Source organism: Sapajus apella, unplaced genomic scaffold (genome assembly GCF_009761245.1).
Source record: "Sapajus apella isolate SASKATOON/1434 unplaced genomic scaffold, GSC_monkey_1.0 scaffold25, whole genome shotgun sequence".
Lineage (NCBI taxonomy): Eukaryota > Metazoa > Chordata > Mammalia > Primates > Cebidae > Sapajus > Sapajus apella.
The window spans coordinates 15,207,208-15,232,348 of NW_022436965.1; the positions used below are offsets into that span (position 1 = coordinate 15,207,208).

At 41.6% G+C, this 25,141-nt stretch overlaps 1 protein-coding gene and 1 long non-coding RNA gene across 6 annotated transcripts in view; one reads left to right on the forward strand and one right to left on the reverse strand.

Annotated features, from left to right (window-relative positions):
* The window catches only part of LOC116560297, a 232,072-nt gene extending 207,978 nt beyond the window's left edge, over positions 1-24,094 (reverse strand). The window contains exons 1-2 of the long non-coding RNA XR_004272891.1: positions 23,783-24,094; positions 17,396-17,543 (exon numbers count right to left, since the gene is read on the reverse strand). This is a non-coding gene — a long non-coding RNA (uncharacterized LOC116560297). The remainder of the gene's footprint in view (positions 1-17,395; positions 17,544-23,782) is intronic.
* The window catches only part of KIAA0040 (KIAA0040 ortholog), a 34,893-nt gene continuing 33,054 nt past the window's right edge, over positions 23,303-25,141 (forward strand). For 3 of the 5 annotated variants that reach the window (XM_032291656.1, XM_032291657.1, XM_032291658.1), the window contains exon 1: positions 23,514-23,702. The gene's annotated coding sequence lies outside the window, so the exon portion shown is untranslated. Of the gene's footprint in view, positions 23,486-23,513; positions 23,703-25,141 lie in introns of those variants that run through there. The other 2 variants (XM_032291659.1, XM_032291655.1) reach the window with 2 other exon arrangements.

A 25,141-nucleotide genomic window follows, 5' to 3' on the forward strand; every position in this document is an offset into this window, starting at 1 on the left:
ACTGTCTTATATTATTCTAGATGGGTGTAGAGAAAATACTTAAGACAATTATATTATAAATGGGGGAGGGTACAGGGATATAAGGGAGGTAAGACTTCCACATATTCACTTGAACTTGTAAATTGACAACACCATTAGGCTATGTTAAGATATATAAATATGATGTGATTCCTAGAACAACCATTTTAAAAGTTGCACAGAGAGATACAATAAAAACACTAGAGATAAATCAAAATGGAATTCTAAAAAAGGTTCAAGTAATCCACAGGAAGTCAGGAAAAAGAAAAACAGAAAAATGAAAAGGCAATGAGAATAGAAAGGAAAAAAAAGAAAATGGAATACTTCAGTTCTATCAATAATTACATTAAATGTAAATGGTCAAAATAGACCAATTAAAAGACAGACATGAGGAGAGCAAATCTTAAAACATAACCCAACTATCTGCTGTCTAAATGAAACTCACTTCGGACACAACAATATTGGCAGGCTGAATGTAAAAAACAAAATGAAAAGAGATGTCTGATGCAAATATTAATCAGAGGGAAGCAGGATATGCTATATCGTATCAGATAAAGTAGATTCCAAAGCAAAGAAAATTACCAGAACCAGAGAAAGGCATTATGTAATAATTAAAGGGTCAGTTTCTCCAAGAAGACAACTCTAATTCTAAATGGGTATGCAGTAAAAAACACAGCTGCGAAATATATGAAGCAAACACTAATAGAACTAAAAGAAGAAACAGACAAATCCACAATTACAGTTAGAGACTTCAATACCCCCTCTCAAATTGTTAGAATAACCAGACAGAAAATGATCAAGGACATAGAAGAATTCATCAACACCATCAACCAACAGAATCCAACTTACATTGATAGAACGTTCCACTCAACAATAGCAGAATACTCCCCTCCCTGTGTCCGTTGTGGGGGAAATAGGGGAGGGACAGCTGGGGGAGGGCAGTTGGGGAGAGATAGCATGGGGAGAAGTGCTAGATGTAGGTGATGGGGAGGAAGGCAGCAGATCACACTGCCACGTGTGTGCCTATGCAACAATCTTGCATGTTCTTCACATGTACCCCAAAACCTAAAATGTAATAAAATAAAATAAAAACAATAGCAGAATACACTTTCTTTTCAGGTACCTATATAACATCTACCAAAAAAGATCATGCCCTGGGCCCTAAAACTAACCTCCACAAATTTAAAAGAACTTAAGTTATACAGAGTATGTTTTCTGCCCACAATGAAGTCAAACTAAATAACATTATCAGAAAGGTAACAGGGGACTCTCCAAACACTTGGAAACTCAATAAAACACCTCTAAATAATCCCTAAGTCAAAAAAGAAGTTTAAAGGAAAATTTTAAACATACATTGAAATAAAAGAAAATTAAGGTACAACATACCAAAATTTGTGGGACATAGGTAAAGCAGTGCTGAAACGTAAATTTATAACACTAAATGGATATATTCAAAATTTTAAAAGTCTTAAATCAATATTTTTTCATTTCAAGACCTACAAAATGAAGAGCAATCTAAAATAGGCAAAAGAAAGAAAATAATAATGATTAAAAGCAGAAATCAATGAAACTGAAACATAGAAAAATCAATGAAACATAGAGCTGATTCTTTTAAAAAGGCCAATAAAATTGGCAAAACTCTAGAAAGACTGACAACAAAAAAAGAAAGAAGATACAAATTACCAATATCAGAAATGAAACAGGGGATATCATTAAAGATTCTGTAGACATCAAACAGATAATAAATATATACTACAAACAACTCTAGACACTTACATTTGACAAATTCCTCAAGAATACCAACTACCACAACTTACCCAATATGAAGTAGATCATTTGAATAGCCTTGTAGCTATTAAGAAAATTGAATTTGTAGGCCAAGCACAGTGACTCACACCTATAATTCCAGCACTTTGGGAGACCAAAGCAGGCTGGTCACCTGAGGTGGGAAGTTCAAGACCAGCCTGACTAACATGGAGAAACCCCATCTCTACTAAAAATACAAAATTAGCTGAACATGGTGGTACATGCCTGTACTTCTAGCTACTTGGGAGGCTAAGGCAGGAGAATTGCTTGAACCCAGGAGGCGGAGCTTGTGGTGAGCCGAGATTGTGCCATTTCATTCCAGTCTAGCAAAAAGAGTCAGACATCAACTCAAAAAAACAAAGAAAAAAAGAAAGAAATTTGAATTTGTAACTTAAAAACTCCCCAGAAAGAAAGAAATATCCAGAATTATATCCCTCACTGGAGAATTCTACCAAATGTTTAATGAAGAATTAATACAAATCTGTATGATCTCTTTCAGAAAATAAAAGAAACATTTCCCAATTAATGAAACTAATATTACCCTGATACCAAAACAATTTTTTTTCTTTTGTGAAAAGAAAAACTACAGACAAATATCCCTTGTGAATATTGACACAAACATTCTAAACAAAATATAAGCAAATAGAATACAATAATATATAAAAAGAATTATAAATCAAGTGGTTTTATTCCAGGAATCAATGTAATTTATCAACATGGTGAAAATCTGTCTCCATTAAAAATACAAACATTAGCCAGGCATGGTGGCACACACCTGTAATCCCAGCTACTTGGGAGGCTGAGGCAGGAGAATTGCTTGAATCCAGGAAGCAGAGGTTGCAGTGAGCTGAGATCGCACTACTGCACTACAGCCTCGGCAACAGAGCAAGATTCCAACTCAAAAAAAAAAAAAGAAGTAGGAGGAATCAATCTTCCACATCTAAGACTTATTATGTAGCTATAGTTATCAAGTCTGTGTGGTGTTGGTGGAGGGATAGACACATAGATCGGTGGAACAGAATAGAGAGCCCAGAAGTAGGCACACACAAATATGCCCACTGACTTCGACAACAGTACAAAAGCAATTCAGCAGAGGAAATACAGATTTTTCAATAAATGGTGCTGAAGCAAAAAAAATATTTATTTATTTTTGCCTATGTATTTTGCCATACATAGGCAAAAATAAATAAATAAATAAATATAAATAAATTGAGCAGGCGCAGTGGCTCATGCCTGTAATCCCAGCACTTTGGGAGGCCAAGGCAGACAGATCATGAGGTCAGGAGATCAAGATCATCCTGGCCAACATGGTGAACCCTGTCTCCACTAAAAATACAAAAAATAAAAATAAAAATTAGCTGGGCATGGTGGCTCAGGCCTATAGTCCCAACTACTGGGGAGGCTGAGGCAGGAGACTTGCGTGAACCCAGGAGGCAGAGATTGCAATGAGCTGAGATCACGCCACTGCACTACAGCCTGGGCGACAGTGTGAGGCTCCATCTCAAAAAAATAAATTAATTAATTAATAAATCTTAACCTAAATTTCACACCTTACACAAAAATTAACTCAAAATGGATCACAGACTTAAATGTAAAATACAAAACTATAAACTTTTAGAAAAAAATGGGAGAAAATCTTTGTGATCCAGGACTAAGCAAAGCATTACACTGACACCAAAAGTACCATCCATAAAAGGAAAAAGTGATAAATATTCAGAGATTAAGATGAGGGAAGTATATGTGGCTATAAAAGGCCAACATCAGGGATCCAGGGTGATAGAAAAATCTTTTATCTCAACTGTATCAATGTCAATTTCCTGGTTGTAAAATTGTACTATAATTTTATAAGATATTACCATCGGAAGAAATTGGGTAAACAGCACATGAGATTTCTTTGTATTATTTTATAAAACTGCATGATTATCTCAAAATAAAAAGTTTAATTTTAAAAATTAATTCACTATTTATAATTTGTATCTATTTTCAAACTTTAACATAAAATTGTAAATGCTTTAGAAAAAAACTTTTCAATAATATACCTGAAATGTAATGTTAAACAAACTTTCACTTTTTAACATTTACTTCCCTTTGAATCTTTGATGAAAATACACTCAAGTGCCATTTTGATTATATCATTCCCTTGTTTGAAAACCCTTGTGTGGCTCTCCAGGGCCTACAGGATTAAACTCCATGGCTTGGCACACAAGCCATTCCTGTTTTAGATCCTTGACCATCAACCCAACTCATTCTTCCCTGCGGCCCACCTGCTCATGCCCCTCCAACTCTTGACCACTTGAATTTCTTTAATGTACTTTGCCATTTCATGCCTCTTTTCCTGCTCCCTTCACCTGACAAACACTCCAAAGACATCTCATATCTTTTAACACACTCAGCTAAACTCACCTCCCCTAGGAATTCTTCCCTGTTCCTCCCCAGGGGTCCAGCCCATAAAAAATCCACCATCCCTCTACATCTGTCCTGTAACCTGTACATTGATCTTGGTACCTAACAGTTGCTTCTGTGTCTTTCTCTCTCTTCAAATCTGCAAATGCCTTGGGAGTTATTTCCATCTGTATATTATCCATCTTTGCATTTCCAGTACTTTAAATATTGCCTAGTACATATTAGGCAGTTAATATATTTGTGGAATGGCTGAATATCTAGCTTAAATGATTCCTCCAGTCTGTTGATTTCCTTGATCTCCCCTTTTCTCATCCTTCCTCCAATATACTTAATTTCTTACTCTCCTGAAGTACTTTAGTCTTTGTTCACAAAACTAATGTGGAATTAATGTATCATCTTGCCATCAGCTGTGTGCATACTTGCCTAAGAGTTCCTCAAAAGTGAGCAGTGTCCATATTTTAGACACTTTCTAGGCACATCGAAAGGCTCAAAATTGATCAATAAAAGAATTAACAAATGAATTACCATGCAATACCTTATACACTATACAATATTGATTTTTTTTTTTTTTGCTTTTATACAGACACACACACATACAGAGAGACAGTAGGACAAATAAAAACCACATAGCCCACAAGGAAGAGCCCTGTGTAAGCAAGAGCACAAACAACAAAGAATGAATACACAGTCGGAATCATTGCGCAGCTTTTGAATTTGGGGTTAGTTCCTGCAGATTATTTTTTGGGACTGATGGAAGGAGGTAAAGTGTGAAATCTTCACATCATTTCTAGCTGCCTAGAGAGAAATCCCAGTATGAGTCCTATTTTTCACATACAGAGAAAAAAAGAGACACAAAGATATGTTAAAATCACCAAATGACACATTTTAGTTTTATTCACAGTCCTAGCCTTGATGAATTTACAATCTACTTTCAGCTATAATCATTCCAAACATTTGCCTTCAATAAAATTTGAGTAGTTTAATGTAATAAAAAAAAAATACATGGGAAAGAGTGTGAGCTTTGCTTCACATGGGCCTGAATTCAAGCCCTGGGTTGATCCTTTCTAGTTATAGAAATCTGCAAGCTCTGAATCTGTTTTCTTAGCTGTAAAATGTGATATTAGGGCATCAACCTGTGGATGGGTGTGAGAATTAAATAGGATAATGTATGTAAATTGTGGAGCATAATGCCTGGTACATAGCAGGCCAATAAATTATAACTGTCCCTTTCCCTGTCAAAGGCACCAATCTCTGGGTTATGAATTCCAAAACACCTTCACATGAAATATTTTTCTCATTTAAACCATATTAGAAACCAAAGTTATAGCACCAGGAGAAGACTTAAGGAAAGTATGATATGCATAAAAAAATCTTATGTTAGACACCCTGCAGGGCTTTCAGTAAATACTTGCTGACTGACAAATGCGTAGTTGTAGCATAAAATCACATAGATGGAAAGAGATAACATCATAAAAAAATAATTTGGAATCTGCACAGGATAATGATTATACTTCAATAAGTATTTTATTTTTTAAAGCAAAAGTAAAGGAAACGGAAAATCATTTTTTTTAATCCAGTTTTCTTTTATAGCCACAAGTTTATATAAACACCTATAGGCACAGTACCAAAAATACTGGTATCTTAAAGGAAAAAAATTGCTGCATTGGAAGCAAAAGTGTTCCAAATATAAAGGGACATGTGTATTCGCAACATGTGACCATCTCTTTCCAAATGACCCTGGAAGCAGGAGACCTCGCCACCCTAGGCACCCATGACTAAAAGCCTGCTAGAACACTTCCTAGAACATCATTGCCCTGAAGACAGGGTTTACCTAACAGATACTTATTAAGATTCCAAGTCCCATGCTAGACTCTGGAACACCATGATGGACAGATAATGATCCCCGACCCCAAGTAGAGAGATAGACCTATAAACAAATAATTGACAACAGAGAGTGACTAGCTGTTCTGAAGGTATATATGAGGACACATTGTGGCACAGAGTGGTCTGTTTTACCTGAAGTATTAAGAGATATTTCTCAAACATAGGAACAACTGAGCTGGACCTTCTTAAAAGATAAGAAGCTTGCCACAAAGGAAAGGACAGTCCATGCAGGGAGAACGTCTTGGACAAGGCTGAAATTATGGGGTAAATTGAGGAAGTGTGGATAGCTCCATAAAAATTGGGACATTTATAAGGCATACATTATGTATGTGTACATAGTATCTAACATGTGTAGTATAAACATATCTTAATATACTTGTGCAATCGACAGCAAATAATTATTCCCATTTTGTTGACGTATGCACCATACCCTTTACCTCCTTATTCTGTGATTCACCTAATCACTCATCAGATTCACCTCACAATGTTAAATTTAACACCTGAAATATAACTAGTTATAGGTCATTAAATGGCCCTCAATCATCGATGCCTTGCTTTTCACAGGTTCTTACATTCTTATGGGACAGGTCACCCACAATTATAATGACTATGGGAAGGGATGGGAAGCAAGGGGGCTGAGAGATAGAGGTATACAACTTCCCAGTGTGGGCATCTCAAGGGCCCAACAAAGCAACCCAGTGCCCTAGAGGAATACATATTTTGGAATTGTTCATAATAGGATGGAACTATGAATAGTGCATATCATCTATGTACACAGTGAAACCTAAGACACAGGTTGTTTATTCCACAAACAAAAATGGTAAATTTTCCTCCAAGATTAAAAATAAAGATAGCATATGACAGTTTGTGGGGAGGCCCAAAACACCCTAGGGTTTTGTGCTACTACAGATTATTTGACTTACGCTGGAGGAATAGCCAGTGTGCTGCACACAGGTTTCCCCTGTGGAAGACATCACTAGATAATCTCAGCTGTTTCTCCATTGAACCTGAGAGAAGGGGATAAGCGAGGTCAAAGAGTGAAACTATTCGTTGTGCTCTTAAAAATAATGATTTTTAGGTGTCAATCTAGGCCCTGTGGTTGAGTTTAAATTACCACTTCAAAATAGCATCCACTCAATTTTATGTCCCACACCTGCCACAAAGTGGCTATGTGACCTTTCCTAAGGTCACATAATTTATCTGCGTTTCTAATTCCGCTTCTGTAAAATGAAGAAATAAACCAGATAACCTTGAAAGTCAGCTCCCTTTCTGACAGTTTGCCATTCTTTCCTTTTTTCCTCTATATCTAGTTTAATCTCAAGGCTCCATCTGTATTAAGAATCAATTATCTTGGGCAACAGAAACCCAACTCCACATGAGTGGATTTTTGGCCCAAACAGTATAGTTCCACTGAAGCGCCCCATGGGCCTAGATGGTCAGTGCCTTTATCCCCGACCTTGGGCATATGTGTGCTAGATGTACAGCTGCCAAAATACTGACTGCTGCCCCAAAGTGGTAACTTGAAAATCAACATCTCACTTGTACTCTGTGGTTTCATTTCCTGCCCAGAAATGGAGCTCAGCGTTGCAGATGGGGCCTTAGGTAATAAGCACTTCTATGAGAGGTTCTGCATTCAGCATAGTTTCCTTTACTGGGAGATATCGGTAAACATTCACAGAGCCTCTTCTTTTCATGGGGTCAGGCAGAAAGTACAATTTCAATAGACCCTCATCTTGGATTCCCTACTTCTGGATGAATGAAATGAGTAGGAAGCACATTCTGGAATGTGAAGAGCATGCTGGTGTTGTGCTGGTGGGTGTGGATCCCCCAACAGTGGCTTCAGGCCCTGGATGGGGGAGGAGAGCCCTTTAAGTGTACCAGCAAGGAGGCGAAGGAGCACAGCTGCACTGAGTGGCCCTCCAGGAGTACCACAGGGTTGCCCTGGGCAGAGACCTCCCCCAGCTCAGCAGCACTGGGGCATGGCCTTCCAGGGCAGTGAACTCCGTACATTTGTAAGAACATATAGAACAGTGTTTAAAAGCATGATATATAAAGCCAGAGACCTGAATTCAAGTACTGCCATTTACAGCTTTTAAGATTTGAGCTTTCTAAGCTTCAGTTTCCTCATTCACGAATAGCAGAATCTAATCACAAAAATCATCATGAGGATTAAATAAGACAATGAATATTAACCAGTAAAGTGTAGTCTCCAGCACACAGTGCTGTGCTGACCCTTACTGGACCCTGAGACAAAAGAAAAAATCCATAATAATGATCCAATCTTTTTTAAAATTTTGATATTTTGTTCAGTATGAAATTTTTGCATTAATTTTTATTTTTTTAAATACTGCATCAAAATATTACTTATCTTGATTAGTGAGGGGTTTTTTTTTACACTCCTTACATTTTGCACACTTGCCTAAGCACTCAGTAAATGTCAGTTGCTACCATTTTAACAATCACCACACAATAACTACATGTCACAATTTAGCATTTAATTATCTAATGTTTTGTATTAGCTATTGTTCCAAGTTCTTAGGTCTTGTTTTCCCAACTAATTTGTACACTGATTAATGGTGGAAGTTATGACACATGTCTTTTATCCCTAAAACTGCTGAATACATAAGTTGCTCAAGTGAGTACTTATCCAGTGATTGCTTATAGCAAATGGCAGACAATTTATGACTCTACTGTTCTCTAATTGCTTCATGTGTTTGAAGGTTTTGGTTTATGATCCTTGAGGGCAGGAATGACATCTGGCATTTTTCCTGTGTCATGTCTGACACAAAGCTGGGGGCACAGAATGAAAGAACAGGCAGGGACCTTTGGGTTCATCTAATCCCACCTGGTCATTTTACAGATAAATCATCTGATGCTCAAAGAGTTTGCATCATGTGACCAAACCCTTAGTGAATGAGCTGGGATGAGAAATTAGGTCTCCCAGGATGTTTCTTCTCCAGTATTTTGTTAATTTTCTTTGATTTCTCTATGCCCTTGAGTACCAACCACAGGGTTCCGCAAGTAGGAAAAATTTTTTTGAATGACGTAGATTACTGATTTCTGGAACTTAAGTAATCTTTGCTTAAAAGTAGTATAGGGAGCCATTGCTTGGAAAATTGTATGCATATTTACCAACTATCCATATATCCTGGTTCAGTCTGACAAGATGGTTAAGAGACTACTGGGTTTGGAGTTGTTAGAGGGCTCTGTGTTCAAGTCCTAGCTTCACTATTTCCTATCTATGTGACCTTGGATGAAATTAAGTTTTTAATTTTTCTCATCCAAATCAGGAACACAATAATGGTACCTACCACACAGAATTATAAAAAATTATACAGAATAAAAGCATGTAAAGAATATAGTAGACTACCTAACAAATAGTAAAAGCTCAACAAACATTAGCAATTATCACTATTCTAAAAGTAAGTCCTAAGAGTTAGGTGGACTGGAAGGCAGATGAATAGATTTATATATATGATTCTATAATATATCTACATTTTGTTATTATTATGTACAGTTCTATAATATGCTCACACTTTTAGATAATAGTTGGGAATGGAGAGCTAAATTATCAGTCAAGCACATATGATAATGCTATATCTATTTCTTAAAGCTTCATAAATAACTCTTATTAGAGTTATTCTGTGGGATCTTAGTTCCTTATAACCAGGACCCCCAGACACCTAGCTCTGGAAATTTTGCAGATTTCCAAAAGCACCAATAGTCCAGGTCAGGAGAAAATAAAGAGGAACCTGCCACAGACTCAAGAGTATCTAACCATAATTCCATTTTTAATTTCCTCTCAAGAGAAAATAAACTATGTTAGCAAGGAAGCCCACTTCCTAACCAGAAGCCCAGACAAATCTATTGAGACATTCCATGACTTGGAATATTGCCAGTGCAAAGCCGGGGCTATGAACAATGGATTGGGTAACTCAGAGAAACCAACTGCACAAATGAGATCACACAACACCTCACCTGCTTTAAGTCTCTTTTGGCCTCAGCACAAAGCAAGGGTCCAAGCCCAAACTTATATGACTTCACAGGAAGATGTGAGGAGGAAGACTGTGTGAAAAGTATCCTGTTGTTTAAGACTGGGAACTTGGGGGGGAAGAAATAGATCTGGATATACCAAATTTCCAAAGAACACAATATTTTGCATTTTTGCAGCATGTTGATTCCAAAATGTTCAAATCACTTCAACCTTGTCTGGCATTAACATGTCAATGAAGCAGCTAGGAGCTCACTGGGGGTCACAAAACTTTAAAAAGCACCTAATATTCAAAGCTCTTTGGTAAGGAAAACACGAGAATATTATAAATAAAATTCTTTTTTCATTCTGAGTCAAACCCTCTGGTGGCAATCTGAATGTTCTCTTAAAATGCAAGTGTCCCAAAAGCAATGTGGTATCCTAAATTGGATCCTAAAACATTGAAAAAGGATATAAATGGATAAACTGGTAAAATCCACAAAATGTCCATAGTTTAGATCATAATTTAGTTAACAGTGTTATACCATGCCAATTTCTTAGTTTTGACAAATGCACCATTGGTTACATTAGATAGTAATAATAGGAGAAGCTGAAGAATGAAAGGTAGACAGGATCTATATACTTATCTTTGCAACTTTTCTATAAATCTATAATTATTCCAAAGTTTAATTAGTTGTTTAGTTTTAAAATCACACACAAAAAATAGTAAGTTAAGGTTTCTTGGCTGAAGAACTTTTATTTGGTTAGTGGGAGGGATGGGAATTATAATTCTTTCTCCTTAAAGAAAAGTATATTAAAAGGACAACTAGCTCCAACTTTTTACTAAACGTCAAATAAAAGATGGTGGCCAACTTCTTTTCCCATCAAGATACTTTATGTTGGGAACATAAAGAGAATTGGGAATTGGGCTCCCCAATCTGTAAAATGGAGATAGTAATACCTCTCACCAGCACTACTGTGGGGAATCAAGGAGACAGCGGACATAGAGCACTCCACATGTCTGGAGCTGGGTAAGAGCCCTTTCCCTTTGCTCCTTCTCAGGCCATCCCCACAGGCCCTCCTGAAAGCCTCTCAAGAAAGCTCTATAAATCAACAATAAAATTCTGCACCCCCCAATCATCTGAATGGACCCTCCTCTCAGCCAAGGGAATTCCAAAGTTAACCTGAAAAACTAGCTCAGGCCTTGATGGGAAGAGGAACCTACACATACCTCATTATACCCTCCTCCCTTTCGGAATTACTGGTAGAACAAACTCTTTAATTCTGATATGCATTTATAATTTATTCTCTCTGAAGCCTGCTACCTGCAACCTCTGCCTCCCAGGTTCAAGCGATTCTCCTGCCTCAGCCTCCTGAGTAGCTGGGCATGCACCACCACATCCAGCTAATTTTTTTGTATGTAGTAGAGACGGAGTTTCACCATGTTGATCAAGCTGGTCTCAAACTCCTGGCCTCAGGTGATCCACCCACGTCAGCCTCCCAAAGTACTGGGATTACAGATGTGAACCACCAAGCCCAGCCAATAATAACTCTTTCAACCAATCGCCAATCAGAAAATCTCTGAATCTGCCAATGACCTGGAAGTCTACTTTCCCCACTCTCACTTCCGATTGTCCTGTCTTTCCAGATCAAACCAAATGTACATCTTACATGTATTGATTGACGTCTTATGTCTGCATAAAATGTATAAAACCAAGTTGTAGTCCAACCACTTTGGGTACATATTCTCAGGATGTCCTAAGGGTTGTGTCACAGGCCATTAGTAAATCATATTTGGCTTGGGATAAATCTCTTCAAATATTTTACAGAGTTTGACCCTTTTCATTGACAGCTCTCATAGGTAGGCCCTCTGGGCAGCAGCAACTGCTCCTCTGTCTCATCAGGCAGGGTCCCCTGTGTTCCTGACCTCCCGAGGAGTTGCTGAATGCTGAATGGCTTAGCCCCTGGACAGTGAGTAGTGGCCTCTCAATTCCACTTCTAGGGAGCAGCTTACACTCTGCTGGCTCCTGCCAAGTTTATGGCAGCAGCTCTGTCCTTGCACCACTTTTTAAAGAATGGCCCACCCATCACTCTGTTGAGATAGAGAGACAGAAAAACCTACCACATACTTGTTGATTTACTTTCTAGCTGAAAGTGAGAAGGAAAACAATGAGCCATGAGCTAAGGCTAGGACCCAGCCCTGCTCAGTGAGTGTTGCTTTCTCCACAGTGGCTCATTTCCAGAACAACACTTGCTCCCCTTGGCTTGGCACAATGTTAAGTGCATCCACATGGACTCACTGTCCTTTGCTTCAAGGAAACTCTTAAATTAATTAGGCCTTGTCACTTTGTGACCGTGTAGAGCCCATCTGCTCTTCTTGGCTTTGTCTGGTCTCATGGATAGAGAATATTTAGTGAAATTGCCAAGTTTCTTTGTCCTACCTCCATAGGGTATGACTTTTCTTGAATAATCTCTATTCCAAATATTCTGCCTTATTGTTACCAGAAGCAATCCAAATGTCCCCAAAATTAAAAATATTTCAGCATGTAAAGTATGTTCTCCCAGACAGTCTCGTCTACCTAATGCTGACCACATATTCTATGCTAGCCCATGGGCAGTCTTCGAAAATAGTCAAGATATCCATTGGGTCTGTGGGTTCTGTCAAGAACGTTTGTCATGCTTTTTGGCCACTTGGCAACTGAACCCCCTTCCAATGTTTGGGGAGTCCTCCCTGTGAAGCAGATCTGATCTCCCTCTACAGAGGCTAGCAATCACGGATATTTGCTTCACCACCTTCCCTTGCAGCTGCAGGGCTGGCCATAAGCTAGGTTCCACCAATCAAATGCACCTAACCAAGACTTTACATTGGAAACTAGTGACACATCAAAGCAGGAGTCACTCTGGCAACGGGACAACTACATCCAGCTTGCTGATGCACCAGCGGCAGCAGAGTCAAGGGTTGTTTCCAGCATACTGTCAGTGTGGCATGAGGACAAGCTACAATATCTGCATCCATCAGGAATAGCACTGGGTTTTCACCAGACCAGTTCTCCAGCACAATTTGCATATTGTTCCTGGCTTCGTAGCTCCTGAGTCTGGCCCTTGGACCTTTCTGGAAATTTTGTGAGCCAGGGCCAGTTTCATAGCTATGCAACCTATGCCATCACACAGGGCCCCAGGTTCAGCAGGGCCCTGTGCTTGGTTTAATGCTCTGCTATTGTCGTCTTGCAATTTTTACAGTTCTTTTAACAAGAGGCCTCACTTTTCCATTTTGCTTGGATCCTGAAAATTATGTAGCCAATCCTGCTATGAGCTAGCTTTAGGTCAAGGAGTGCTTAACTTCTTATGCCCATGAGCCCTTGGTAGTCTGGTGAAACCTAGAAAGCTTAGGAGGAATGTTTTTAAATGCACAAAATGAAATATACAAAAGGAAATCAATTATATTAAAATACAGTTTAAAATTTTAAAAAAATATGTTATAGCACTATGTGTGTTTTTCATATTAATGCATTAAAAAATCTAATGGCAGGTTTAAAAAACATCTGTTACTGAAAAGTAGTAATGAGCATAAATATTATTGGGAATGTCTACCACAAGTGAAATATGACTTGAAAATATACGTGATTTCCAAAGATGACAGAGTCACAGGTACCCGGTTTGTTGTGTCCATTCATAACTTTAAAAAATGTTAAATACAGTGAAAGACTATTGAGACAAAAAAGGAATTCATTTGAGTCACAGAGACCCTACATTTTAAGCAAGAAAAGCAAGTTAAAAGCCCTGATTCAAATACATTTCTTTTCCATTTATATCGCCCAAAGCTGTCATTTTGTGACTTACAATCAAGAACCCTGTAGGATACAGGGCACCAGGCACCAGGACCAGCCTAGATATGGCCTAATTCTCCATGCAAATACAATAGTGATAGTGGGTTCCAGGTGACTCAAAGACATAGCCAACGCAGCCCTGCCCTCAGCTGTTAGGATCTTCGAGGGGAGAGTAAGTGTCAATAATGACACTCCAAGATGATGTCTGGAAAACATGTCATAGGCACTACATGTGTGGTATGAATCAAGTGATCTAGAAGGCTGAGCAAGTGGAGGAGGTCCCTTCTAGGTGGGACAATCAACTATTAATCATGGCAGTATACAATGAGATGGGAAATAAGACACATAGCAAAATAACTGTGACTCCAAAGTCCACAGAAAGCTAACAGAATGTTGAATATTTCCCTTGCTCTAACTCAGGATCATTTATTAAAGATTCAATCACCTCTCAGGTATTTCCTTGGGGGCGCTGTCTGTTTGGTTTTGTTTTTGTTTTTGAGACTGAGCCTCACTCTTGTCACCCAGGCTGGAGTGCAGTGGCCCGATCTCAGCTCACTATAACCTCTGCCTTCTGGTCTCAAGCAATTCTCCTGCCTCAGCCTCCTGAATAGCTGGGATTATAGGCGTGCACCACCACACCCAGCCAATTTTTGTATTTTCAGTAGAGATGGGGTTTCACCATGTTGCCTGGGTTAGTCTCAAACTCCTGACCTCAAATGATCCTCCCGGCTCAGCCTCCCAAAGTGCTGGTATTACAGGCATGAGCCACTGCACCTGGCCACCTCACAGTTTGTTTCTTGCATATCTCATAGGAAATCACAAAATACACTCCCCCATGTGCTATTTTCTTCTCCCCTCTTCTACTCCTCCTTTTGGGATAGGGAAGAGCCCTCTGGGGCAAAGGAAATATCTATCTTTTGGACACACTTGAGAAACTCGGGTTTAGCAAAAGTAGACAATAATCCATCTACTGATATCTTGAACTTCTCAAAGTTGTTTTATATCCATTATCACACTTGTGTTCTAGGCATACATTGTTATCCCTATTTTACAGATGAGGAAACGCACGTTCAGTGAAGTTGTGACTTGCTCAAGATTACAAGGCCAGGTTACAAAACTGGAGGAAAAACTGAGGTTTCTTGCCTGTTAGCTCAGTGCCCTTTCCTCTGACCATGCCTCCCTGTGAATACATCATAAGTAAAGGGAAAGCTGCATCTGAAAGTGAAGTACATTCAAGCAGGTGCTCTAAAAACCAAGAAACGCACACCCCACTTTCTGGACAGCAGGTGTCAGCTAGGAAAGGAGACACTCAAAAAAGAACACAGATCACCAAATCCTCTGGCCCCTAATGGCTCAATTCAATGCTTCAACATAGGATAGAACTCACTTGGCCAGTGACCAGTGCAGTCAATCCCCTTCCTGCCTGGGAGTTACACTCATAACAACAGTAACAGCAGGAAAAAGGCTTCATGAACATAAAAATAAATAAACTTTCTATTTTTAGCAGGGCTGCAGCTGGGAGAGCTTCATTCTCTGCTCTTTAGCTGCAGCATTCTAAGGGAGGCAAGGGTGGAGGGGCTGGGGGATGAGGAAAAGTAGGGGCAGTCACACTGGAAGCCACATTTTCCGTTGCCAAACTAATTACATGCAGACCACAGAAACCAACGTCCAGCCTAGAAGTCTCTGGAGTCTGCAGGTCTGGAAAAACTGGAGAGCGTCAACCAGGAAGTCAGCCCCGTGATTGGGCTATTTTGTGGCCATATATAGAAATAAATAATATTTTGCCCACATGGTTTTTAGAACCACTGAAAACTGTTGCAGGGGGGGAAGATAAGCTTGTAGATTTTTTTCCCCTCTTCTCTTAGGCTCTAGTTGGAACCTGTGTGATTCTCACAGGAACTCAGATCCAGCATCTTTCAGACTTACACTCTGTGTCCAGAATTCCTGTTAAGACTGCAGCAGTTTTTCCCTGCCCAGCCCTTGCCAACAGCTGGCAACATCAGGAACCTGAGAAAGAGCACTGTAATGCTGGAAGTGGGGAATAATAGCAGCTGCAGTGTCTGCTTTCTGTTCGTCTGGAATAGGATTGGACATTGCGAGAAGGGAGTTCCAAGGCAAAGGAGCAGCAGACAGGTTCTTTCCTAGAACTGGCACAGCAGCTTTAGGAGAAGTGTGCACCTGATCTGCTTTCAGAAGTGCCTCTTAGCCTTGCTCCTGCCATACTCTGAGCCCGTCACCTTTAATTATGTACTTTCCCCTCTCATCACTTTTTTTCATGCATAATTCCAATTATACTTTCAGCCTTTCATGAGGACACCGAACAGCAGACCCCAGAGACACACAGGAAGGAAAGAACCCAATGCTTTGGGCACTCACAAAGAGGTAAGTGCAAAGTCAGGCACCACGCTCATCTCTGCTCAGAGAAAGCTTCTAAAGCTCCCAGATCTGGCCTTGTGGCGGAGGGTTTTCATTCACTAACAAATGTTGACTGACAACTTACTGTCTGCCAGACACTCCCTGCTCACAAGAGCTCCCAATGCAGTGTGGGGAACAGAGAAACAGGCAATTTTACTACTGCAGAGCAGGCTTCATGCTGGGTCAGCACAGGGTCCTGTGGGAATACAAAGGACTGACTTCTGCCTCCATCCGGGGGAGTCAAGGAGGTGGTGGCTGAGCTGGGACCCAGGCAGGTAGAGATTGGGTAGAGGTCAGAGTTTCTCCTCAAGTGTTTCCCATGTAAGGGCAGCTCCCAAATAATAACATAGCAGTGTTTATGTTATTATGTTTAATACATATAAGCTTAATACAAGCCCCTCAAAGTTAGTTGATTTCTAGGGCCCAATAACATGTACTAAGCAAAGCAATTGCTGTTAAACCATGAGAAAGAGAAGAGAACTCATAATTTATTTGAATGTCAAATTTCCAGGACCAACGATATAAGCCCTAGAATATTGGGGTTGAAAGAGGTCATGTGGACTACTGAATCCTCTCTCCTGCTATGGCAGTCCCCTCCACAGCACCCCTCCAGGTTGTCATCCAGCCTCTGTGTGAATTGTTTCAGTGATGGAGAACTCATCACTGATCAAGACAACTAGTGAGTTAGTTAGTTTTAAAGGCAGGAGCTAGGATATATGGTAGCCTTTTACCAGGTCAGAGTTTCTGACTTCTGTCTCCTAGTCTCTCTCCACTCTAATAAATCCTCCAAAAGGTCACCACATTAACTATCTTTGAGATTGGTCAGTCCCTTATTCAAAATCTGCAATGGCCCCAATTACCTACCTACAAATTCTAATCTACTTCTAAAAGACAAAAATAGCCCATACCAAAATGTTACATTTTGGTTAACAGAATTATGGATATTTTGTTTTTCTCCTTCATTGTTTTGAGTCTTTCCCTAGTTTTCGACATTGGCAAGAAAGAGGTGGGTGGGGGGGGTGTGGGGAGAGACAGAGAGAGAGAGAATCATCAAATAATTAACAAGACTTACCAAAAAAGTCCTATCAAACTGTGTTCATGCTGCGGCCAACTAGAAACCGTTCTGTCTTTTCCTATCTTCAGATCTTCTGCACTTCCCATATTCTGGTCAACACACCTCCATCAGGAAGGTTTCCATGAGTGCTGCAGCCCTCACTGCCCTTAAATCCAAAATACAAAATTTAGCACTTCATTATGGGCAGTTTCTACTACCTGCTAATCATTTCAAAGGTCAGTTCCACATTAGATTGTAAATTCCTCAGGAGCTTCTATATCCTATCCTATAGTATCATAGTGCCTACCTAGCATAGTGCAGAGGTTATGGCAGGTTCTTCATAAATATTTATGGATGGATGGGTGGGTGGATGGATGGATGGATGGATGGATGGATGAAATACTATGGCTGTATTTATGAGTTCAGTTGGTTGGAGCACACTTCTAATGCAGTTTCATAGGTCATCTGTTACTATGCTTCTCAAACTGTGGTGCACACATTCCCAAAGGTGTATGAAAATGTGTGTCAAGTGTATGTGAAGCCACAAGATATTAAATAATGTCTTCCTAAAGCAACAATTTCCTACCTTTTAGGGATACTTCAGTGGGGAAATTTGAAGCACTTTTATAGCCATGCTTTCCCAAGTGCAAGAATTCCCCAAAAAGAAAATCAAAAAGAAAAAAAAAAAAAAAAGAATTCCCTCCAAGGCTGATATCCGTATTCTGCATGAGTTCATCAGTCTGGGCTTTGATTCCAGTTACTTTCAGTATGCAATGCAGAGATATTCCTGGAATGTGTCTCTCCAGGTACATTCTTGCATCCTACAAGTAGAGACTTTCGGGCTAGAAGCCAGACCCCTTGGTTCTAGTCCAGTCATCCAACTACCATGGGCAGCAGCCTCTTCAGGCCCCAGATGCTCATTGACCTTACTCCCTTGACAAAAGTTGGAGCGAAGTAAATAATCTATATGAAACATCACTGCAAACTGAAAACTTACAAAGCTCCAGGTATTATTATTGTCACTGTTATACCAGAACTGGTAATTTAATTCTGTCCCACAGACATCCCACACCCACCCAGTTGATTAAGGTGAGTAGCAATAGGGCTCTGAATTCAGAAAATTCTGGATTGAAACTTTAGTTTCACTGTGCAAGAGTCTCATTCATTTTTGCAAACCTAGTACTTTACATGATGCTGGGAACATGTCTGTGCCGAATAAATGTATTTCTCACTATTATTTATTGAAATCTCTGTCTGCCACTTACTGATCTTTGATAGATTTTTAAATTTTCCAAATCTGTTTCCACATCTATTAGATTGGTATTATAATAGTACCTCATAGTGTTGTTAGAAATGTAAAGGCAATATGTACAAGCAGTTTAGCACAGTGCCTGGCACAGAGAAAGTCAATAGTAATTAAAACACAGAGAGTGAGTGTACTTTTGAAACTTGATAAATGAAGGCTATCCAGGCTATCCCATTGTTTTGTGATTGTTTTTGTCTGCCCTTCCTTTTACCTGTTATGAGTGAGCTGTTTGTGGCAACATTGATGTTCTGAGTCACTGAACTAGTTAAGGAAGCAAATTTCAAAGCCACAGTTACTTTGTGGGCCCTCAGGGCAAGAGGAATGAACAATTTGAGCCTTCACAGAAACTTCTGCCAGAATGAATGCGCTAGGCAGGGCAAGCTGGTGTTTCCCAGGAATCTCCCTGACAAAGTGACAAGAAGTGCTCTACCAAGACCACATAAATGCTACATGAAACCCGCACAATGGGCTCGCTCAACAAATCAATATGTAAACTCATCCCCAAGAGAAAAGCAGATGACAAGGGAAACCACAAAAAGAAGGAAACTAAGAATGTGGGGCTCTCCTCCCGCCTGAGACCCCTGCCACAAATTGGAATCCAGAGGCCTGTTGTTTACATCTGAACAAAGCCAATGCTGAATCCCAACAAAGGGTCCTGAAGAGTAGCCCTGGCCGGTTTATGACTGCCAGAGACAGTGCTATAAAAATAGCTTTAAAGACACAACTCAGAGTGCAGGGCTGTGAGCCAGAAACGGAACATGGAAAATGAGCCTTTTCATGCCCCAGAAGTATAAACAAACAAGCCACCACCAGCCTGACCCTCATACTGGAAGAAGTGGGGCATGGTGCACTATCTCTAGAACTTACAGGAGTGCTCAAGAAAGCATAAAATGCATGGAGCAGAGGGGCATGTGTGTGGTGGAAGACAGGTAGATTATTAGAGGAAACATCCAAGAGCTTTTTAAACCTCCTCCAGTGCCAAGATTTGGAGCCGCAGCTGTGAAAGGAACACTTTGCCTGGCATCCTGGATGCAGCATTTAAAAAGTCTCCCAATGAAAGTATACTGTTAACTCCTCTTTTTTAAAAAAGAAAATAAAAACTTTCATATTTAGAGTAGCTTATGTCAGAATTAGATAATTTAGGAGGAAGACCTGAACAGAAATCCCATTGCAAGAGCCAAATATGATAACCAGTATGAAGGCAGACACTCAAATCTGTTTAGAAGTTGAAAGTCAAAATAAAGAAGCAATGCATTTTAAATGGGCTGTAAAGCACAGGAAAAAAGAACAAGGTTTGGCTGCCTTCATAAGGCAAAGGCCACAGAGGCTGAGGAATTAGGGAAGTAGTGTTGGTGCTGCTCATCAGCTCCAATCCAAGCCCTGTGGAGGCCAGGACTCTTTTGGCCACAAAGACCCCCAGGTATACACTTCATAAGGCACCACTGGGCCACCCTGAGCCCCCGCCACATGGAGTGTCTTCCTGCAGCTCTCTTTATCTCTGCTTCCTACATCTGTCCTTATGGCTCTGCCACTCACCCTCCTGGAATCCATTTATGTTGCCAGTTTGTACCACCTCTGGGAGATAATTCATTCCATAAATTTATTACTTGCTGCATGAAGTAGTATTTCCACTGACTTGTCCTGAACTTGCCCCACTTGTGGTTCCAAAGCACTGCTATATTTCAGGATCTGATGAACAAGTCTGTACTTATCGTATCCACATCATTTATAGTCTGATCATTTCCTCCTAACAGCCTTCTCCTTGTCAGCAGCCCTGTGACTTCCACTCAGTTCCTCAGAGCATCCAGGTTGCTGTTTGGGGACTTTCCCTAACCCCATTTTAACCTTCTCGACCTTCTCACAGTGTTGCAGGCAAGAATACACCAGTTATTGGTAAGAGAAAGATAATGTTCTCAATTTAAAATTTCCCACACCTGAAGAATGTGTCCAATTTTGTGCAGCATTGTCCGGGGTGCAACCACATTATAAAAGACACAGCTTCCAGGCTCAGAGTTTGCAAACTGATGGGAAGCTGTCTTCAGGCAGCACAGGTTGATCAGTACTAGCCAATACTGCAAGTTAACCTGTCTGAAATAGGGCATTGCCAAAAAAGAAATCCAAGTGTAGTCAGTCTTAGCTTCAAAGCAGACTAAGTTCAGTACTTAGCACTCCATTGATTTTCTGAGAGGGAGGCAACACCTGTTTTCTGCAACATACGGATGTGAAACCAGAGACCAACAGGTGCTAAAGCTAGTGAGGGGTGGTCAAAAAGGGGTTCCAATTTCCAGTCTTAGTTCACAAATCTGCTTATTTTGGCTTCTTTAAAAAAAAAAAAAAAAAACTTAATATTTTGTTCCACTCCATTTAGTGCCCACAGAGAAAGTCAATAGTTTCTTGACCACTTTCAACTATCTTTAGTGAAAACAAGAAAAATAATAAGGATTAAGCAAAATGTAATGGCCCTGTTGCTGCCTGGGGCTGTTCATGAGTTCATGGGAGTTGGGATTTTACTGCCAAGAGAATAAAATGGTAAGTGAGTACTCCAACCTGCTTTTTCATAAGGGATGCATCATCCACCCAGAGTGAAAACATCCTGGCCAGATGCCCACTGCTTTTCTTCTGCCTAATTGCATCTTCTAGTCGTGTCAATACAGCAACAGACTTTGCAGCCTTGGCCGTCTAGTGTGAGGAAATTCACCATCCAGCCCACCTATAAGTCCCAATTTCTCTGCCACAGGAGTTGCAGGTTTTCAGCACTAGACTTTTTTCCTTACTAATTGAGATAGCTAGAGACACCATCTTATGGATGGCCCCTGGTTTCCTTTCTACTATCAGACAACCATGTCCATGAAGCTCTGAGCTCAACTTGATTGCCCTGTTTTTCTCATTTAGTTTCTTCCTTCCTTTTCTCTTAAAAGCAACCCTACATACCCATCACCCAGGCCAGGAGCAATCTGTAATGTTGCTCCAGACTTCCAGAAAAGCATTTTCTATGGCATCCCCACAACAGGCATCATTCAAGACTCACACATGATCCCTGCTCAAGAGCGGAATTCCTTCACAGAAGGCAGATTCCTCCTCTATAGGTGATATGGTGGTAAAAGGATGCATTGAGGGGTTGGAAACACTTGGATTCAAATCTGGCTCAATCATTTATTAGCTATGTGACCTTGAGGAATTTCCTTAGCTTCCTCTGAACCACAATTTCCTCACCTGTACAATGAGGATAATACAACATCTCATAAATGTGTTGTGAAAGGTTGAATAATATACTGTGTGTAACCCTCCAGGCAAAAGACTTCCATTCCCGTATCTTCAGGCCGGTATTCAAGGCCTTACTATCATCCATCCCAGGCCTGTCTTCCTCATGGCCTTGTTAGACTCTATATTCTGGCCTTAAGCTCCAGGAGCTTTAGAGGAACCTACTGTACATAGGTAGACAATTCCAGGCTTAAAGTGTCCTTACTAATTTCAGCTTCTCCCAACTTGGGAATCTAGTCTTCCTTTGAAAGAAAACCTTTATTTTCTCCTTTTTCTAATTATTTTTGGCATTCAAGCTGGATAGTGGGTTTTCTCTTTGGCCTTTCAACTCAGAGCCACATGGTTTCTCCTGAATAAACAGAAAGGAATCTCTTGAAGCTCAGTTGTAGCAATTGGTTGCAGCTGTCATTTTAATGCCCACTTACAGGAGCCAAAGGACACCAATACTCAGGCACAGTCAATGGTGGGCAAGTCCTGCCTCAGCACCTGGCACCTGGTACCTGTGCACCTGGCAAACACAGCCGATGGAACAGCATCTCAGGTTCCTGTCAGGAAGAACCTCCCAGGATGACACGAGGAGGCACCTGAGATGCTCCACAGCCAGGTTCTGGCATCCCCCTGCCCGTTTTCCCACCCACAGTATCCCTGGAGGCAATGAACAAGCCCTGGATCATCAGAGCTTCGTGTCTGGAGTCCCCTATTCAACCGTGGAGCAGGCCTTTTCATTTCCTAGCATCCCATGTGCTCGGAACTAGACTGAAGAGATCTGAATAACAAGTAGATGGAGAGCAACAGAGGATGAGAGGGAAGAACCCCTGAGAACTTTTTGGAAAAAAGCACAGCTTTCCCCTCCATCTTTGCTTCTGACAGCTCCTGGGGCGCAGTTCTCCTTAAAGCCTCCAGGGAGCAGAGGCAAAGATTCTAAAGAGGCGAAAGGTAGCAAACAGAGTGCCTATCTGTCCTGATGTTACCTGCACCCCTTGAAGCACCCGGCGTTGACTAGAGGGGCCTGTCATGCTCATTTGTCCGGATAAGACATCTGAGCCTTCACCCAACCTGCCGCCTGGTCTCCCTCTCCAATGCCTCCCACCCCTTCCAGGAAGGCCTCTCTATTAGGCACCTGTTTTCCCTGAAGCCGGGTTTGCCCGGAGTTCAGTGTCCAGTCCCTGGAACACTGGCACGTCTGTGAAATACACTGGGGCTGGTTCCGCAGCGGCTGTGTCCTGAAGGAGGCGTGTTCCGGGACTGAGGGGGCAAGGACGCGTAATGGCGGGGGCGGGAGCCACTGGCGGGAAGACTGGGAAGGGAGGGCGCGTCTGGGGCGTGTGCGCCCAAGGCCAGAGGCACCCGAGGTGGGCTGGTCCCGGATGGAAAGCCTGGGCCGAGCCCCAGGAGCGGGCAGGACCGCGAGCCAGATTCAGGAAGTCGTGCCTCTGACATCAGGGACAGCACGGAGTTGGAGCGAAACCTCAACTATGCGCGGCGTCGGCCCGCAGGAGGGCAGGGAACACAGAGGGCGCTGTCCTCGGCGGCAGCGGCAGGTACGCGCCGCGGCGGGGCGGGGCGGGACGGGCGGCTCCCGAGACCTCGGCCGGCCCCGGGGCCCTCCACGCCAGACCTGGCTCGGGGTGGGAGGACAGGGGCAACCAAAAAGGAACCCAGAACTCGCCGCACGGCCCAGGGCGCTGTCAGACAGGGCAGCACCCGGGAGATCCCGGGGCGACCACGCCTGCAGGAAGCCCTTCTGCGGACCGAAAGGTGAGTTTCTGCACTTTTTGTTATGTATTTTTAAAATGCATTTTTAAGGGTCCTCTCTTTGGAAGGGGACGAACACTTACTTCTTTCTTTAGAAGCACGAGACCTGCCCTAGAGATACAAGTAGCCTCTTGCGCCTTCACAACTAGCTCTGGTGTGTTTCCCTCCTTCGCGAGGACTCACGGGAGCCTTCCCCTCTGCGCCTGGGCTGAGTCCACATGGGCGCCGCGGAGGTCGCCGGGAGTTACCTTACCCCAGCTGCCGGTGGGAGCGCTTTGAAGGGGACAGGTGGACATTGTTTGCTACTGAGAAGGCCAAGGCCTGAGACCCTCCAGAAAGCATCGCGGGCTTAGGTGTTTCTAAATCATTCTAGGTGAAGCCAGATTTTCTCTGGGGCTAAGGAACTGGCCAAAACGAAAATATGGCCTGGAGCCCGGGGCGGAGAGGAAACCTGTTTGCTGTTCTGAGAGTTTCCAGGGAGCTTGCTGTGACATAGATTGCTAATTAACTTCTTTGACTCTCTCAACGGTCCCACTCCCAGACCCGCATCCCACCCGTGAAGGTAGAATGGGGGACGTAATAGGGCCTGTTTCTAACATTCTGAAGAGCTTTACGGGGATTCATCATATGATCATAGAGTTAAGTAAACTATAGATGATAGCTAGTGGGAAGACCAGTCCCGCGTAACCGAAAGGGAAACTGAAGCACAGACAAACTCACCCTAATTTAACCGAGAACACCGGTGGCCAGCAGGTCATGCTACTTAGCGGGATTGCGCCACGGATTGTGTTGCATGAGGAAGGGAAGGAAAAGAGCACTGGGGCATCTTGGAAGCGCCTCCTTTCTAGAGCAGTTGCATTTGATTCGTTCAGCTGCAGCTCATAAGGACCTGAAGCTAATTTAAAGAACCCTCGTTCTGAAGTTCTGTTAGATAATGGGAGAGGCTTGAGTTACAAAGGGCAGAACTTAAAAACAGCATTGATATAACTTGTTCCTAACCCTTTTGCAAATGGTTTGCAAGTTGTGTCTACAGACTTCTGCAAGGGTTTTATCAGCCTTTAAGCTAGTTCACCTGCATCAGCCACTTAGTCTGATGTGCCTGCCCTTCACCCAGTGCTGGGCTGGAGAGGCAGCTGTACCAGAAAATCTGATCAAGTCTTCCCTTTTGTCTGAAATTCGGCCTCTCCTTCCTCACCCCAGATACAATTTTAGGAAAGAGATGCATTGTAAAACAAATGTTTATCTGGCCTCCATACATTGTCAATATTTAGCCTGTGAAATAAAGAGTATGACTTCTGTCCTCTTCCCTAAAGATAAACTCAAGAGAATAATAAACACTCAACAAGCTAAATTACTGATTTCACCAAAGAGGGAGGTGCATCCATTCCATACATTCAGTCAATATTTAACAAACCTACTGCATGCTGGCCAGTATGTCAGGG